Source organism: Desmodus rotundus, chromosome 6, assembly GCF_022682495.2.
Source record: "Desmodus rotundus isolate HL8 chromosome 6, HLdesRot8A.1, whole genome shotgun sequence".
NCBI lineage: Eukaryota > Metazoa > Chordata > Mammalia > Chiroptera > Phyllostomidae > Desmodus > Desmodus rotundus.
The window spans coordinates 49,311,904-49,325,379 of NC_071392.1; the positions used below are offsets into that span (position 1 = coordinate 49,311,904).

Here is a 13,476-nt window from a genome sequence, read left to right on the forward strand (position 1 = left end):
AAAAGAAGAAGATCAAAACTATGAACAGTAAAATGACAACAAACTCACAGCTATCAACATCTGAACCTAAAAAACAAAAACAAACTAAGCAAACAGCTAGAACGGGAACAGAATCACATAAATGGAGATCATGGGGAGGGGGAGGGGAGAGAATGTGGGGAAAGGTAGAGGGAGTAAGAAGCATAAATGGTACGTAGAAAATAGGGAGAGGTTAAGAATAGTATGGGAAACAGAGAAGCCAAAGAACTTACATGCATGTTACATGGACATGAACTAAGGCAGGGAAGGCTGGAGGGAAGGGGTGCAGGGTGGAGGGGGAAAAAAGGGGGGAAATTGTAACAACTGTACATGGGACAACTGTAATAGCATAATCAATAAAATATACTTTAAAAAAAAGTTACCTTCAGTACAAAGCTAAAACAAGTAAATAGAAAATCAGTAAGGTGAGAGAATATTTGAATAATATTATCAATCAACTTGACCTATTTGATATTTGTACAATACTACATCCAACAATGGGAGAAAACTATTTTCAAGAGTATGTTCACCAAGACAGATCAAATTCTGGGCCATGAAACAAACCTAAAAAGTTTTTAAGTCCTGAAACTGTACAAGGTTATATTCCTTTACCACATGGAATTAAATTTGAAATCAGTAACAAAAAAACTACAAAAATCACCAAACACTTAGAAACTGAAAACCACACTTCAATAATCCATGTATCAGCAAAGAAATACAAGAGACACTGGAGAATATACTGTACTGAGGATTATAAAATAAATCATAATCAAATTTGTGTGATGTAAATAAAGCACTACTAACCACATACTAGATAAAAAGAGATTAAAATCTATTAAAGATGCTTTCACCAAGGTAGTAAAGAAGGAAATACTACAGGTAAGAGCAGAATCAATAAAACAGATAAAGAACAGTAAGAACACTCTTCACTAAGAACTATGAAACTTAAAGCTGGTTATTTGAAAAGATGATTAAAAATGATGCCTAGGCAAAATGACCCCCCCAAAATATGAATTTTCAATATCGGTAATAAAAAGGAAGAAGATACAGTACTGATTCTACATATATTAAAATAAAATGATATTATGTTAAAAACAAATAAATGCCAATAAATTTGGCAACTTATGTGATACAGACAAATTTGAAAGATATTTACCAACAAAACAGAGAGAAAAAATATTAAGAAAAATACAGAATTATCTATTAAATTAGAATTTAAAACTTTAAACAACATAAACCCTCCTGGCTCAAATGTCTTCTCTATTGAATTCTGCAGAACATTTAAGAAAGGACTAGTACAGTTGTTACACAGACTGTTTTACAATGAGAGTAGAGGAAACATTTTTCTACTCGTTTTATTAATCCAACATTGCTCTGATTCTAAAACCAGACAAGAAAAGAAAATGACAAATCAATATCTCTCTTGAATATACAGGTAAAAGACTTTATCAAAATCACTACAAATAAAATCATACAATGTCTAAAAGGGTCATGATTGATTAATCATGACCAAGTAGGGCCATGAAATTAATCTATTATCATAGCAAATAGGTGCAAGGATAGCTGAAGTTATAAGGTAACCAAACAACCCAAACTCTAAGGAAAAACAGGTGCCTTAAAGGACAAATGGGACCTGAGCATGTGTGTACCTGGAAAGACAATCCTGGACGCCAGTAAGATTAATTCAGCTAAAGTTGTTAATGAATTGCTAAAGACTGAGTGTGTACTGGGGAGAAAATATAAAACTCATGGAGGCCAAAAACGAACGGAAAGCATACCTATTCATACCTATTCACAGGTTCTTCACAGAACTCGCTAGGTGAACCCCAAAAAAGATGAGGTGCAGAGTGAGAAGCCTAAGAAAGCGTCCCTCACGGAGCAGACTTGGGGAAGGAGAACAACAGCCATTGAGAAAAAGGCACAGAGTCCGGCCGAGACCCTTTCTACCATCTCTAATACAGAAGGGGAGAGCCTGAAACTACTGAGGGGAGTGTGCACCCCATCACTCTGGACACTGTTGAAAACAAGTAAGATCTGGGGAAAGAGCAAAAAACCCTGTATCCCTGGGGGAGGAAAAGGAATCTGTCCCACAAGTGGAAGTGGGGGAGGGAAATCAAGAAGTCCTCTTTTCCAAAACCCAGGATACCATGGTTGCCCAGTATATTAGGTGGACATGTCGCTATATCCAACACAACAATGAATTGGGGTAGAAATAGCAGCAAACTGAGAAGTACAGGTTCCAGTGACTCAAACTGTCTAAGAGCTGCAATTTGTTTCCATGGTTTGCAGCCCCAAAGAGAGATGTTTTTAATCTGTGGATCTTCCAAGTGGTACACCTGAAGGCTAGGCTACTGGAAAGAGCCCAGCCAGAAGTCAGGAAAACATGCCACCCTTAATGAAGGAGAATGGAGTTGTCACTTCCACTCTCAGTTTTCTGCAGCTGGCCCTGACGTCAAATGGCTGCAGCAGCACAATGAACTTCCGAAAACCAAAGGCCCCATTGAGCCAGAGGCTTCTCTTCAAGTGGGAGAGATAAGGTCTTACCAGAGGGATTGCTTTCACCCCTTCATGCAAAACCACAACGAAAGGAAGCCCACGCAAGATACTCCCCCTTAATACACCATTTTCATTTGATCGAGGACATCTATCGGGCACTTTCCGTGTTGGTAGTCAAGTACAAATTTACCTAGCCCAACATGGTGACCTGAGGCTTGAGAGTCACAAGACATCCATCCATGGGTCAGGTGTTTCCTTTTAACATGACCTTAGCAGCAGACTTTTTCAAGAGGTGCACTGGTAGCCGGGTCAGGCAGGTGGCACTGCTGTACTAAGAAATAGCCTGAGTCCTTTTGCAGCCACAAAATCACAACTAAAGCTATTATGATTTTCTTTTCTTTCTTTCCTCCTGGAATAATGCGTTGTTTGTGCTGGATGACCTGGGGAGAGGATATGGAGCAGCCCATGAATGGGAGAATCTCTTGTGAACTTGTAAGCATTCAGTTTATTTATGTAAAAAAAATCAATACCAAATATACATTTGGCAGAGAAGTCAGAACAACAGTATACACTAAGTAGGACCAAGGACTCCGCTAACACTTTAGCTTTTCTTAAATTTAAGTGTTTTTCACACATATAAAAAGGACTATAGCCAAAGCTCCCAGGAGATGACATTATTTTCTGACCAGAAGCACTGGAAGTATAGTGGAGTGCAGGAGGCCAACCCACAAAGGTGGAGGTGGGGGCTTTTCTTCCAATGGGTCCTCAAAGTGCCAAGTCTCCTCCTCAGCTCCAAGCTCCTGAAAGCACCTAGGCCTGGGGGCCCTTAATTTGCCTTTGTGCAAGTTCCACACTGGACTCGGCAGTGCCTTCAACCTCTCTTGCTCACAGGATTTGGTAAGATGGTACTTGGGCACCTCTATCCAACAAAGCCATAAAAGTCTGAATCCCTCCCCTTCCTTGAGGTTCCTTCCATACTTGGCTTTTATCCTAAGCAGCTGAGGTTAGAGTAGAGGGAGAGAGGAATCAGAGGGCACAGAAGGAAAGAGGAGCTCTGCACCAATAAGCCAGACTTTGTTTTGCATTTACATTGAATTTCAAGTGGCTGGGGGGCTGCCTGTTTGGATTTAACAAATGAACTTACTGCGTATTCAGTCTCACCAAAGCTCTGTATATCCTCATTGCTGACACCTTCAGTTTTAGCTCCGGCAAGTCCTTGATTAAGCAGCCACAGCCATATATGCTGCCTTTTGCCTAGAACCCAGAGGCTTGCTGCCTCACTGATGTAATAACATTCTTTCCTCCTGTAGCCTACAGAGGAAGCAGTAACCAAAAGCACCATTCAAGCAGCTTCATTTAATTCTCTCTCTCACTGCTTAGCCTCTAAAAAGTCAGTATGGAATCTAACAGCCCACCACTTAAATAAGACCATTTGCTACTGGATCTCATAATCCCTAAAAGGGCCCACAAGAGCCCTTGTCTTTTCCCTTGCAGGAAGCCATGTTTCCTTCAGCATCATATCATTGTTCCCAAAACTGTCAAAAATCATGAAGGGTGTAGGATTTTTGCAGCAATAAAGCTATGATGTTTCTATCATGGATGCTGGCAAGTAATGAGATGCCCGTGTCAGAGGCAAAGGACTTTATTACCCATGACACAGCAGGCTGCAGACAGTTCACCTTCCCCTCCCAGTCACCTACCAGAGGGGCCTGCTGGATTCTGTGTATACAGTAGGTTTATATCACAGCTGAAGAACACTAAGCTTTGAAAATACACCATTTTTATAACAAGCAGAAGCAAGTCTGCTCTTTGCCTGGGGAGTCATTATTGCATCTTTCAAGGTTGCTAGCTTCTTCAAACACAACCCCAAGAAATGGATCAAGTAAAGAATAGTAAGGTCTTTGCATTCTTAACATACCCAGCTATACCCAGCATGCCCAAGGACACTCAGAGATGCTCAGGGCCCGTGGCAGTTTGCTTCTTCTCACGCACTCCTTTGAAATCTAATGCCAAAGGTCTTAGGCAGTACAATAAGCAAGTAAATAAAAGTTACGTTTCAAGAGAAGTAAACTGTCTCTATTTGCAGACAACATTATCTAGACAAAAAACACTATGAAATTCACAAAAAACTTCCAAAGACTAATATGTAAGTCTATTAAAGTTGCAAAACATTAGGTCAATATACAAAATATATATATATAGTATCTCTATATACTAAAAATAAACAATAGGAATTTTGTTTTGTTTTTTAAAGGTGCTGTTTCAAATAGCACTGAAGAAATGAATTACTTAGGTATAAATCTAACAAAATATGCACAGGATCTATAAGCTAAATGCTATAAAACACTGATAAAGTAAATCAAAGAAGACCTAAAAATAATAGAGATATTGCATCCATAAATTGGAAGAGTCGATATTGTTAAGATGTCACTTCTCAAATTGACCCATAAATTCTCTGTAATACCAAGACTTTTTGTAGACAGTATATCCCTAAGGGAGGACAAGAAGGTAGCAGTAACTGAAGGTATACTGCTGTATTTGCTAGCAGAAAGTCACCAATGAGCATAGCCTGTAACTACTATTAGTAAATGCTTAAAATGCATCCATTTTCCCAAATGGATACCCCAAGCAGTACTGTAAAAATTACTAAATCTATAGTAGAACTCTACCCTTATCTGGCTCTACGCATCAAGGATAGCAGCCTACTTACAAAAGCATTCTGTGTCTAACTAATTTCAATAAAAGAACAGTAGTTCATAGACAGCCATTCAGTATGTCTCCTATCAGAGCACAGGGCGAATAACAGCACAAAAGAGGATATCTGCCATAGATTTGTTAAATATATTATCTAGTTCATCAACTGACTTGGTTTCAGGACACAGAAATGAATTTGATTCTACAAAATAACCCACAATAGGAGAATTATGCAAAGAAAATGAAACAAAAGAAAAAGAAAGAGAAACCAATGTGAAAAGCACAAACATGACTGAGTGATTCTTTGATGGAAATATAAACAAAATCATAATAAATAAGGACACAAAGAGGGATATAAGGCAGTCAAAAGAGAAAGACAGAAAATTGGGGGCAGAGGTGGTAATAACTTGGACAAGGAGCCAAAAACAACATGCCAACAGTCGGACGACGGATGGAGATTAGTAAGTGGTAATAGTCACCGAGTCCCAAATCTAGGTTGGATGAGAAAACAGAAAGAAATCTATGCATTTATTTTTAGAATATGTGATGCTAGCCATTGTTACAAATATATAACATGAAAAATAAAAACAAAGACTTTTAAATGCCAAGCTAAGGTTAAGGTAAAAACAAAAAAATGCCTGTGGAGTTACTCTGTTAAGGGATAGCATTTTACCCTGAAGAGCCACAGCAATTTTGAGAAAGGAGAACAAAGTTGGAGGAGTCATGCTACCTGATACCAAACTGCATTACAAGGCCACAGTAATCTAAACAGCATGGTACTGGCATAAAAACAAAGATATGGATCAACAGAACAGAGAGCCCAGAAATAAACCCACACAGTTATGGCCAATTAATATCTGACAAAGGAGGCAAGAACATAAAATGATGTAAAGATAGTCTATTCAATAAATGGTGCTGGCAAAATTGGACAGACATATGCAAAAAAATGAAACTAGATCACCTTCTTACAACATACACAAGAATAAACTCAGAAAGGAAAAAAGACTTAAATTTAGACTCAAAACCATAAAAATCCTACAAGAAAACATAGGCAATAAATTCTCAAACATTTCTCGTAGCAACATTTTTTTTCCTGATATATCTCCTCAGGCAAAGGAAACAAAAGAAAAAATAGACAAATGGGACTACAACAAACTAAACAGTTTTTCCACAGAAAAGGAAACCATCAACAAAATGAAAAGACAACCCCACTGAATGGGAGAACATATTCACCAATGATACATCTGATAAGAGGTTAATATCAAATATTTATAAAGAACTCATAAGACTCAACATCAAAAAACAACAACAACAATTTATGATGGGCAAAGGACCTGAACAGACTCTTCTCCAAAGCAGACAGAGATGGCCAACAGACATATGAAAAGATGCTCCATATCATTAATCATCATAGAAATGAAAATTAAAACCACAATGAGATATCAACTCATACGTGTCAGAATGGCTGTCTTAAATAAATCAATAAACAACAAGTGTTGGTGAGGATTCAGAGAAAAGGGAACCCTCATGCACTATTGAAGGGAATGCAGACTGGTGCAGCCATTGTAGAAAACAGCACGGAGTTACCTCAAAAAATTAAAAGTGGAACTGCCTTATGACCCAGCAATTCTACTACTAGATAGAAATATATCTGAGGAAACCTGAAACCTACTTCAAAAGAATATATGCACTCCTATGTTCACTGCAGCACTATTTACAATAGCCAAGATTTGGAAGCAGAGCAAGTGTTCATCAGTAGATGAGTAGATAAAAGAGCTGTGGTTAAAAAGGAAAAAGGAAATCTTACCTTTTGGAACCACATGGATAGACCTGGAGAGCATTATGCTAAGTGAAATAAGTCAGTCAGAGAAAAACAGATACCACATGATTTCATTTACATGTGAAATCTAATGAACAAAATAAAATAACAAACAAAATAGAAACAGACTCATAGGGGTAGGGGGCTAGGTGAAAATGGTGAAGGAATTAAGAAAAAAAAAACTCATAGATACAGACAACAGTTTGGTTGTCATCACAGGGAAAGGAGATTGGGGGGGTAAGAGAAGGGAGAGAGGGGACAGACGATGATGCAAGGAGACTTGGCTTGGGGCATGGAAACACAATACAGCATACAGATGATGTATAATGGAATTGTACATCTTAAACTTACGTAATTTTAATTAACTAATGTCGCTCCAATAAATCCAATTTCAAAAAAGAGTATAGATTTTTGATGCAAGTACTTTATCCAATTATAATCGGTTTTTAATTATTTTCTTATAGATAATGAATCACCAGTATTATTGACTCTCGACTACCTTGGCTACTCCCCATTTGATGGAGGTTTCAGCAGAAAGTCCATTTCTATTTTTCTGGTAAGACATTTGTTGTGAAATAAATTTACCAGAAGCCAAATGAAAGTTTTGAATTAGTTTTAAAGCAAAACGATCCTTTCTTCCTTGGGTTCTAGTGTTCAGAAAGAGTTGAGAGTTAGCTTTGTTAAGTATTCATTGAAAAAGCACCCCTGAAGCAATACAATTTAAAAAGTGAGCTTTCAGCAATTAGAAACAGTTTTTGCACATATACCTTCAATTATGGTTACTTCCAGTATTTTGTAAAGTTGAATATTTTAATATGCAAATTCAGAATAATCAAAAATATGGCATCAGAACTAGACATAAGCTGGATAACAGGGATCTGATATAAACAGTGCAATGTAAACACAAATAATAAACTACTCTCTAACACTCACCATTGTGCAAACCTAAGAAAGAAAATGTGTAAAATTAAATATTAAAGGTTCCCACTGCAGGAATTTTATGAATTAAAATTCCTATGCAATCAAACTATTTAAAACTATAAAGAAAAACAGAACTTGTAAAAAAATGATTTTAATAGAGATATTTACGGTTAGATCCATATCTGTTGCTTAGTTATTAGAAAAGTTAAACTGCATTCCCAGGTTATTAAGTAATTAATAATTAATCTATAAAGATATTTTATAGACTGCTGGCCAAGATGTAGGTAAATATACTTTGCTTTCTTGCACAATCAAAAGAAGGACAAGAAATTTAAAAACAAAAACAATCAGAACCGCCAGAATATAGAACTGTATGGAAGTCCAACAACCAAGGAGTTAAAGAAGAAACATTCATCCAGACTGGTAGGAGGGGCAGAGACAGGCAGCTGGCGTGGAGAAGATGCATTGCAAGGACTGGGCGGGCGAGGTGATAGCTAGCAGTCCCAAGTTCCCATGAGGATAAACCAGGAGGAACCACTGGGGTGGGAGACATACCACACAACCCAGGGTTCCAGCATGGGGAAATAAAGTCTCAAAACCTCTGGCTGTAAAAACCTGTGGGGATTATGGCTGTAAGAGAACTCTCAGCCTCATAGTGGAGTTCATTGGAGACACCCACAGAGTCCTAGAACATACACAAAGCCACCCACCTAGGAATTGGAACCAGAAAGGCTCAATTTGCTTTTGGGTACTGGGGCAAGTGACTGAAAGTGGGCCCAAGTAAGAGGCATTGTTACCTCTCTGACCCCTCCCCCACACACAATGCAGCAAAGTGGGTTAACCCACCCTGGCAAATACCTAAGGCTCCATCCCTTACAATATAACAGGCCCACCAAAACAAAAAAAAAAATATGGTCCAAATGAAAGAACAGGTCAAAGCTCCAGAAAAAGAACTAAGCCATGAGGAGATAGCCAACCTATCAAATGCCGAGTTCAAAACACTCATAATCAGGATGCTCACAGAAATGACTGAGTGTGGATGCAAAGTAGAGGAAAAAGTGAAGGCTATGCAAAGCAAAATAAAGAAAAATATACAGGGAACCAACAGTGAAGGGAAGGAAACCAGGACTCAAATCAACAATTTGGAAGAAAATGAATAAACATTCAACCGGAACAGAATGAAGAAACAAGAATTCAAAAATATGAGAGAAGGCTTAGGATCCTCCAGAACAACTTTAAACGTTCCAACATCCGAATCATAGGGGTGCCAGAAGGAGAAGAGGAAGAACAATAAATTGAAAGCTTATTTGAAAAAATAATGAAGGAGAACCTCCCCAATCTGGCAAAGGAAATAGACTTCCATAAGTCCAAGAAGCTCAGAGAGTTCCAAAGAAGATGGACCCAAGGAAGCCCATGCCAAGGTACATCATAATTACATTACCCAAGATTAAAGGAGAGAATCTTAAAAGGAGCAAGAGAAAAGGAGACAGTTACCTACAAAGGAATTCCCATAAGACTATCAGCTTATTTCTCAATCTTGCAGGCAAGAAGGGGTTGGAAAGAAATATTCAGAGTCATGAAAGGCAAGGACCTACATCCAAGATGACTCTATCCAGTAAAGCTATCCTTTAGAATGGAAGGGCAGATAAAGTGCTTCCCAGACAAGGTAAAGCTAAAGGAGTTCATCATCACCAAGCCCTTATTATATGAAATGTTAAAGGGACTTACCTAAGAACAACAAGATGATCAAAAATATGAACAGTAAAATGACAACAAACTCACAACTATCAACAATGGAACCTAAAAAACAAAAACAAACTAAGCAAACAACCAGAACAGGAACAGAATCACAGAAATGGAGATCACATGGAGGCTATCAATGGGGAGGAGGAGGGGGGAGAATGGGGGAAAAGGTAAAGGGATTAATAAGCATAATTGGCAGGTACAAAATACACAGGGTTAAGTTAAGAAGAGTATAGGAAGTGGAGAAACCAAAGAACTTAATATGTATGACCAATGGACATGAACTAAGGGGGGAAAATGCTGGTGGGAGGGAAGGTTCAGGGAGGAGGGCGATAAAGGGAAGGAGAAAATGGGACAACTGTAATAGCATAATCAATAAAATATAATTTAAAAATTTTATAACATGAAATTTGGTTTTAAATCACCAATTGTAGCATTTTTCAAAATTGATATCCTATATGAATATAAAATATATTAAATGCAGAAGTATCAGAATCTGTTATTATGGAAATAATCCCTGTGAGTTCTGACATATGTGATTTAATATTGTTTTTTTCAGGAAATAATATCATCTGATTTTCAATTCTGAGGTACAGGCATTTCCTTCTTTGTTAAAGAAAAAGGAAGTTAGGATTATCCTGCTAAGAAATCAGAGAACCATGTAATCACCAAGTCAATCTGTGGTGTTTAAAAAGAAAACTATACTAACCACTGTATGCAATAAAAAGATGTTGTTTGTAATATCCTATGTATCCTTAACCACAGGGAATAAAGAACAATATTCAGACCTCAGCTTTTTTCCTGCCATTATTTTTTTACAGAGAGCCCAGAATTTGTTTTTTCAATATAGTCTCAATTTAACTTGGAAATAATGCCTCACAGAGAGTTAAACAAAGCACAGAAATCCACTTCAACAACAACAACAACAAAATCAAAGCTCTGTGACCCAGAAAATGTCTGATTTTTCAAAAGTCATGTAACTAATAGGTAGTGTGTAAACCCAGACCATCCAAAACTAAGTCCCAAATACCTTCAGAATTTTCTAAAGAGAGAGGGCCCACTACAAGTGAAGGGGAGTTTGCTGAGTTCTATCTAACACTGGCTTTACTACTGACTTACCAAGACTTTTTCAAGTCATTAAGTATCTCTGTGTCTTGGTGTCCTCTACTTTGTGTGGATATTTTAATTATAAACATAAAGCAAATACTTGAACTCTGGCAGAAAGGCACTATATGTATTTCACTACATTAATAATTTCCCATCCCCACAAGTGTAAACTGATGCTAATATTTTTTCTCTGGTTTTCGTTTCAGGCTTAGTTAACATGTTTGTGCACTGCACACCCTATCTTTCAGCATGGCTGGCTCTCTAACAAGACCCTTTTCTCCAGCTTTCAAAATGTATGAAAAGTAACGCAACATTTTTAATTTTTAACATTACCAAAGCCTTACCACCCAAAGCTCTGCAGAAAATTTTAGAAATTCACAACAAAATTTTCTACCACATTATTCTCAACCTCTACAGAAATTAGAGGTTGAGAATTCAAAACTCAATTCAAAACTCATCTACTACTCAGCCAGCCCCCTGTAAAGCTTGAACACTACCAGCAGACTATAAAAATGTACACTGCTTTTCAAAAGTATAAAAGAATAATTCCAATTAAAATTTAAAATTTAGCATACATTTTAATAAATGAAGGTCACTAGTACTCCTAAACTAATGAAAATAGGGTTAATATTGAAAATGATCAATGTTAATAATTCAATCATTTGCATTTTATCCTCTATTTTCTCAAAAGATTGAATATAGTTATTTTATATACTCAAGTCTTCAAAAACCTCCACTTATTGAGAATAGATTACCAAAGTTAACAGAAATCTAAGTTAAAGTAATATTTTAAGTTAATCACATATTAAACTATTGTTTTTATTCTTTTGACAGCATCTCTATCTTAAAATAATTTAGCTTTATAATTTACAAAGACTTGTAAATAACTTCCTTTTCCTTTACCAACATATTTATCCAATAAAAGTAGCATATAGCTACATATAATACTTAGGACATAGCAATCCACTAAAATTTCCTGGTTAAAAATAGAAATAACCAGTCGAAATAAAATATTATGGCAAGATCGGTACATGTCTACTGAATAAATGGGTTACCAAAGGTGAAAGCAACAGTAATCTCAAAGTAATGCACATGATTAAATCTTTATACACTGAGAGTATACCAGTAACAATGGAATTTAAAAAAATATTGAACACCTTGAAATGTTCACAATTTGGAATACACAGAGGAGGTGACTTGAATACAAATACACTACTTGAAATTCAATGTGGTTCACAGTAAAGATGCAGTGGCTTCCATTTGTACAACAAAGAATCTCAACCAAAAACATATATATGACCAAAATATTCTCAAGTGCAATTATCCAGGCTTTAAAAAGAAAATACATTCTTACTATGTGAATTCTTTCCTGACCCCCACCTCCCTGTGTTTTTTAATGTTTCGCATAAATGAACAACAAACCAGAATAGAATACACATTTTTAAAGGACTGATTTACTCATATTCTATTTAAGAGCAATATAAAACCACTTATAAATATAGCCTTTCATAAAAGCATCCTTATGTAAAAACATTGGGGTAAAAAACCCTGCTATACATATGAAGCACAGTTCAAGCCCAATAAAACTGACCAATCAAAATTAGTGAGTGCACTGCATCTCCCTGCAGTGGAGAACAGCAACAAGGTAGGCTGTCATTCTGCAAAAGCTGCCCAGAACAGGCTTTCCTCTGAAAAGCAGTGCCGCTCCTTTTTAGAAAGACAGAATCTAAATGTTGTCTCTGGAGACAAGAAGCCTTCAGTGTGTTAAATTACTTTCATTATGTATTTCAGACGCTTATTGATTCCACAGTAGGAAGAGTGAGAGACTGCCGCAGCCTCTGGGCAGCACTACATGTTCCATACATTAGCAGTACTGCTGAAACAATGGCACCGTGCAGACCTATTTTCATTACGGTCTTCTCGAAGAGATGTTTATGACCCTCTTCCCCAGGTCCTCTACTAACAAGTGAACAAAATGAATCAATCAAAACTGGAAACGCTTCGACTACATCAAGAATTTATCAAATCCTTAGCAGAGGTAAGATTCTTTATTACAGTATGCAGCTGCTTTTCAACTGGCATAGTGGGGTAAGAATACTTTGAAAAATTTCAGCCTGAATTTTAGGAGTTTATTTTACTTAATTCTGCTTGTTGCTAAACATGTATTTGTTAGATCTATTGCTTTTAAGACAATGTATTTTACACATAATTTAAGGGTGCTATATTAAATACAAGAAATATTCTTTAATTCACTATGGAGACATCAGTTTTTAAGCCACTTCAGTTATACTAAGTATTTTTAATGCCATCAATACAGTTGTTTCTCAAGTGTCAAAAAATGCTTATTTTTCTTAAAAGAACTAGGTTTACTATTTAGCTACTATGTATTACTCAGCTTTTGGTTAAGTTTATTACTGGGCATGGCCATTGAAAATTATTTAATTTGCAGTTACATTTTACATTATCTTTTATATTTAAATGACATGAACAATTCTTCACTGCAAGTTGATAATATCATGAAATCTGTTGAAATCAGTTGAAATTCAAACTATGTGCTAATGGTGTAGCAAGCTACAATATTTTACAACAGGAAATATTGTCAAACTTATGGTAAAGACATGGGGGAATGACAGTATGTTTAGTATAAGCTAAGTGCCCATAATCTCTGAAAATACAGG

General features: G+C 36.7%; 1 protein-coding gene across 1 annotated transcript in view; it reads right to left on the reverse strand.

Annotated features, from left to right (window-relative positions):
* The window catches only part of COG5 (component of oligomeric golgi complex 5), a 333,141-nt gene that overhangs the window by 241,214 nt on the left and 78,451 nt on the right, over nucleotides 1-13,476 (reverse strand). The gene's annotated exons all lie outside the window — the stretch shown is intronic.